The sequence below is a fragment of the Mastomys coucha genome, unplaced genomic scaffold (genome assembly GCF_008632895.1).
Source record: "Mastomys coucha isolate ucsf_1 unplaced genomic scaffold, UCSF_Mcou_1 pScaffold13, whole genome shotgun sequence".
Taxonomy (NCBI): Eukaryota; Metazoa; Chordata; class Mammalia; order Rodentia; family Muridae; genus Mastomys; species Mastomys coucha.
In genome coordinates, this window is record NW_022196895.1 from 54,216,193 (window position 1) to 54,222,239 (window position 6,047).

The following is a 6,047-nucleotide window of genomic DNA, read 5'->3' on the forward strand; positions in this document are numbered from 1 at the left end:
ATGTTACATGTTATATAATATGTGATATGTTAAATATAATAATTTATATTTATTATAAATTATACAATATGATGATATATGATATTTTATATATTGTATATGCATGTATATTACATATGAATATATATTAATTATATAATGATATAGTATATATTATACACATATATATACTTTTTTCATTTTAAATCTTCCTATTATTTACTTAAACTAGGACTACATTGTTCATTCTTCTGGAAACAACCTGATGGTCTGTCATATTTAGAATGCTTGTGCTCCTACCCCAAATTCCTATTATCCCTAAAATGATGACACTAGGGAGATGATCTTAGGGAGGCAGGATATGAAGGAAGGAACCCCTCGAAGATGGAATAGTGATGACAGGAGACCAGTTGTATCAGTTACTCCACATATGAACAAGTAGCCTCATTATTTCTCAGTCAGCATAACTGTGGAAAAATGAATTCCTGTTGTTTATAAACTCCATAACCTACAGTATTTTGTAGTAACAGCCTGAGTGGAGTAAAACAAGATTGTCAGATCATGCTCACCCAATTTTACAGGTTTTCTCTATTTAAAATGATATTATTAACATCCCTGCCCTAGAACTCAGTGTTAACTCTTCTTCAACAAAACCCTCCAGTGTTTCTACAGCTAACGCACATTATATAATACCTAATTTCTTCCCCCAAGCTTAAAGCCAGAACCTTTAAGCTGCTCTCTTCACTGTGTCTCACTGCCTACTGCCTTCCCCTTCCCTTTACCCAGTTTCAGGTTCTATTCCTTACACATACTCCCAACAATCTGTTTCTGAGTGGAGCTAGTCTATCTGCTTAGGGAAACTCAGGAATGTGAACTATGGATTGCAGTGGTAGCAAGGCAGGCAGCCATGCTAGCTATCTTGTTCTAATTTGTGATTGTGTACATAAACCTCACCTTTACAAGGTCCCTCTGGTAGGTGGAAGCCACCAGCATCCTCTGGTCCTTTGGCAACACCTTCTATTTTTCTCCCATGTTGGAAAAAAATTGCCTGGAGTGCTGAGCCGTCTTGGTGTGGTGTTGCTTGAATATGGTTGCATGCTCTTGTTTCTGCTGCTTTTCATATCTGCTGCAGTAACATTCATACATAAAAACATGTGTGCATATATACATATACACATATACACTGTATATGTGTGTGCACACAGAAAGGCATAGATAATAGATATGGAATCTTTATATATATGTGTGTGTTTAGAAAGGAATATATATGTTTAGAGAGTCATGTCAATGTATACATACAAACATGCATGCATACATACATACATATAAACTATTTATGTTTAGAGAGGGATATATATGCATACATACATGTTTAGAGAAGCATATATATGTTTAGAGAGGCATATACATGTTTAGAGAGGCATATAATTATTTAGAAATGCATATGTATATATCTTTAGAGAGGCATATATATGTATACACACACAAAAACACACACACATACACACCTCTCTAGACTCCAGCAAAGTCTACTGTGACCAATAATCCCTCTTATCCACTTTTGACTTTGCAATTGCTTTATCAATACAATTACTTGTTTGAAAAGCTTGATGAATGCATGGAATGCTTCCCAACATCCCTAAGGTCATGATGAATGTGACCATGACTTCTGTAGATTTAAGTTAAATGTATGGTGAGAGCACACATGATAAGAGATAACTGTTGAGAGCCATAGTTTGCCCAACCCTTTTGTATACCTTTTCATGCACAAAATGGAAAATTAATAACATCTGATTTTATTTTCTATGCAGGTAAGTGTTGGTGTTTGAGAACATGCTTGGGACAGTTGAGGAAAAGCACATGCTATTTTCAAACTCCTTTTTTATATGAACCCAACCTTCAAGAATAGAGAGTTACTCATGCTTCTTTAATTTTTCCTAAAAGCCTGTTGCCTTCTCTCAGAAAAAATTCACATTAACATTTTCTTGTTCTTCCCCCTAAACCTCTCTGCTTCTCTTCTCTGAATTCAAATGCAAATCTGGAATTTAAGAAATTAACTCATTTATGCTGTTTATGAAAATAATTATTCTTTGAGTGCATTTCTACCAAATAAATTGTAAGGAGACTTAAATAAGCACTTACATTTACATGTATATCTATATGTATGTGTGTGTGTGCTTGTGTGTATACATACATTCGTGTGTGCAGGATTTTATGTATATATGTGTGAAGAAGTGGTGGTAAGCATTTTTTTTTCAATTTGAGGCTGTGTATAATATTTCATTGAGTAGGCAGATCTTTTATTTACCTTTCTTTTCTCAGATTCTCTATTGAACCAGAGTCAAAGCTTTCAAACAATACTCTGCTTCTCTGCTGAATTGTAGACTTTTTCTAAGGCGAAAGATATAGGACCAAGGAAGCAACAGTAACAGAGCAGAGCCCTACTGATACGCAGTCAACTGCCACGCTCAAGCAAACAGTTATCATGTGAGGTGATAGTTATTGGCATGGAGTTCTCTCCAAAGGTCCTTTCTAATAGAATCCCATTAGAAGGAGGATTGTTTTATTTTGTTCTGAACCAGCTTAGGTAGACAAGGAAATCCCTGAAATGTTTTGTTTAATCTCTACTTGATGAATAATAATAGTCGGCTGGCTGGGTGAGAGGAACAGGGCATTGGAATAGAAGGTAGGTAACAGTAGTTATTGATCCACTTCCTAGTGGGTCACTGGGAGTAACTGTAAGAGAGGAAGGAAGAAGGAAGAAGAAAGGAGAAACTAAATAGGACCGGGCAAAAGCAAGTTGAAAGAGAGACTGAAACCTTTACACTTATGCTCTAGGTGGGGGACAGTTTTAGAGCGAAAGCCTTTGCCTGGGGGAGAGAGCCAGGACAGAAATAGACACCATGTTTTGTGCCTTTGTGTCAAGAACAGATGTTTCTGAATTTCAGGAAAGTGTAATTTGTGAGTAAGAATGTGAATGTAAGAGCTAGCCAAATTTGAGAACAAAGCCAGGTTCTGATGTTTACCAAGAAAACGGGGTGAGGGGAGGTTATCCTATGGACCAATCTATCTGGAAGAGCTCACTCCTCCTGCATGTTGTGAGGGATGAATGAGACTCTAGGTAAAACCAATTCATCCAGCATCTGCAATAAATATGTAGTTATAGTCTCTGTATGTTACTTGGAAAATATTTTGAGAATGAAAAGTCACACGCTCATCAAAGAAGATGACTGCATAAAAGATGTTTGCACAGACTTCTCCCCAATTCTCCCCCTCCCCCTTCGCCTGCCTCTTTTTCCTTTTTCATTTTGAGTCAGGTCACATGTGGCTCAGGATGGCTTCAAACTTTATGAAAGCCGAAACTGACTATGAACTCCTGATCATCCCGTTTCCACTTCTCCAGGGCTCAGATCGCAGGTGCGTGGTGGCACTATATCCCAGCTGCAGTGGTAAGATGCTGGTGTCTGATGTGATGTGGGAAGTAGGTGTGTGCCATGCAGTCTGACCATCTGCCTGAAGAAGTTCAACGGTTTCCCATTCTTCCCAGCCTCCTGTGCTCCATTCTGAAGCCATGAAGAAGTGACAGTGGAGGTTTTCGTCTTAGGTACCATCGGGGGGTGAAGGTACTGGAGATTCAGGGCTTCACCAGGAGTGGAAGGGAGAGGAACCAGGAAGTCTTTCACTCTGATGCTGAGCAGAGAAAAACTAAATCTTTTCGTGAAATTATTTTGTGATGATGTCACAATGCAACAATCCTTTAATGCTATATATCGCAATATAAATCAAAACAAAACGTTATGTCCCCTTCTTTCCCTGAAGACCAGCACCAGACAAATGTTTCTCACAGTTCTTCCTCTTCTAAGTCCCACCTTTCAGTCCAGAAAAGTTAGAAAGTTTTTTTTTTCACTCTCATGACTACCATAGGAGAAAGGTAATCAGGAAATCTTTTCCCTACAGATGTCTGAGTAGCTGAGAGCAATGGCTGGCCCATCAATGTCTTTTGCTTCCATCTGGAAAGGGTTGTCATAGCAACCACTCTGTTAAAACTAAATAGATGGGGAATGGTAACAAAATCCAATAGGTAGAGAAAAAACACTCATCTTATTTCTGTCAATGATGCTCTTTACTTAAAAAAAAAAAGGACTTTCTCTCATCACAAAGTTTTAGCCTTGTCTGATGAGTCTCCTTCTTCTGGAATATTTCTGTCTAGAAGTGATAATAATTTCAACTCTTGTTTGCTTGCTGTGGTGGTTTGGTTATGTTTAGCTCATGGAAAGTAGCACTATTAGGAGCGGTGTGGCATTGTTGGAAGAAGTACATCATTGTGTAGGCAGGCTTTGAGGTCTTGTAGTGCTCAAGCTCTGCCCAATGCAGAAGAGACCTTCTTTTGGGCTTTGGGAGATATTAGCTGTCTTCAAATTGAGGTGTAGAACTCTTTGCTCCTCTAGCATCAAGTCTGCCTGCATGATGCCATGCTTCCTACCATGATGATAATGGACTCAACCTCTTAAATGTAAGCCAGCCCCAATTAAATGCTTGCCTTTCTGTGCGTTGCCTTGGTCATGGCGTCTCTTCACAGCAACAAACTCAAACTTGCTTTGGCTACGTGTGTATGGGATCTAAGTAACACAGCTAGAACTGTTACTGGGGCTGGGTTAGTAAGGTGACCACCACTGTTTGGCTTGCCCAAGATTTTCCAGGTACAACAGTATACATGCCAGAGAACCTTCTCTCTGGTGACAACACAGAAGGTGGGGTATCCTAACTGGGCTGGTTTCTGCACTTACAAACTGCAGACTTGAATAGTAAGTACAGCTTAGGTATCCCTGCTTCCTAAAAGCTATGCAAATAAGCATTTTATATGGCTATCGTCATCACACCACACTAAGGGAAGTTGGCAGTTGTTATTTTGCTTTCCTTTCCAGACTGGAAGAGAAAAGAAAGGTCTCCCTTAATTTTGAACACATTAAGTACATTACCACCAAATCTCATGGACAGTAACAGTCTATGATAAGACTGTTAGTCTTATTGACTCTAAGATTTGACCCCAAGTAGAATGATCCGTGTGATCTTCTACCATGCCATACCACTATGTTACCATGTTCTTTTTTACAATAGCCATCATCACAGGGGATGATGAATGGCCAACATCACCTACTTTTTAAACCTTGCCTTCCTGATGCAGGGTGATTGTCTGACCCGGAAACGGATCCATCAGGTTGGCTGTGTCATTCATCTGGTAATGACTCTTTCCTTACTACCTTGGGCACCCTTGTACCTAAGGAAAATTTGTGTGTAGCGTTCTTCCTTGCACCACACAAGAACTTGCGCATCGCATTGGAAGAGAATCAGCGTGATTCACTCTAATAACATCCCCGGCCCTCTCCACTGCCTCCCCAGCAAGCCCAAACAAGCATTCCACATTCACTGTGGTTTTGATTATTCTATTTGTGCTTAGTCCCACTGACCCAAATAGAATGCTAGCAATATCCACATCACATGGTCCATTATGTAATTGAATTTAGTGTTCAGGAGACTTGGAGCCAGGAAAACAACATTCCGTGTGGCAAGCCAGATGAAGCTGTTCTTTTTCTTTCGAAGTGGTGAAGCTGATGAGTCTGAGAACAGGACTTTTTTACATTTTGATGAGGAAAGAGTGTTTTATTCTCGAGGACATGGCCTTGGGCCAAGAATCAGTGTTGTGAAATATTTGAAAAGGGGAAGACACTGAGATGTGGAATTCAACAATGTACCCATCATTCCCTACATAACCAATATATGTGCCTGCATACCATTGTTCAGAGTGAGACTGGATGCTAGAGGAAAAAAGACATCATGTTAAGAATGTAATCGCTATGCCCCAGGGAGGAGTGTTAACCAAGGGCTACAGCATGTAGAGTGGGTCTTCTACTGTTGTGCTTTTTATGTGGAGCATATCAGGAATGCTAAAGGCAAGGTGGTGAATTAGAAAAGGGATAGGGTTTGTTTCTAGTTTGGATTGATGGGTTTCTAAGGGAACTAGCTGAGAAGTTTACATGAATGCTAAATAATAAGGCGCTTTTTTTTTT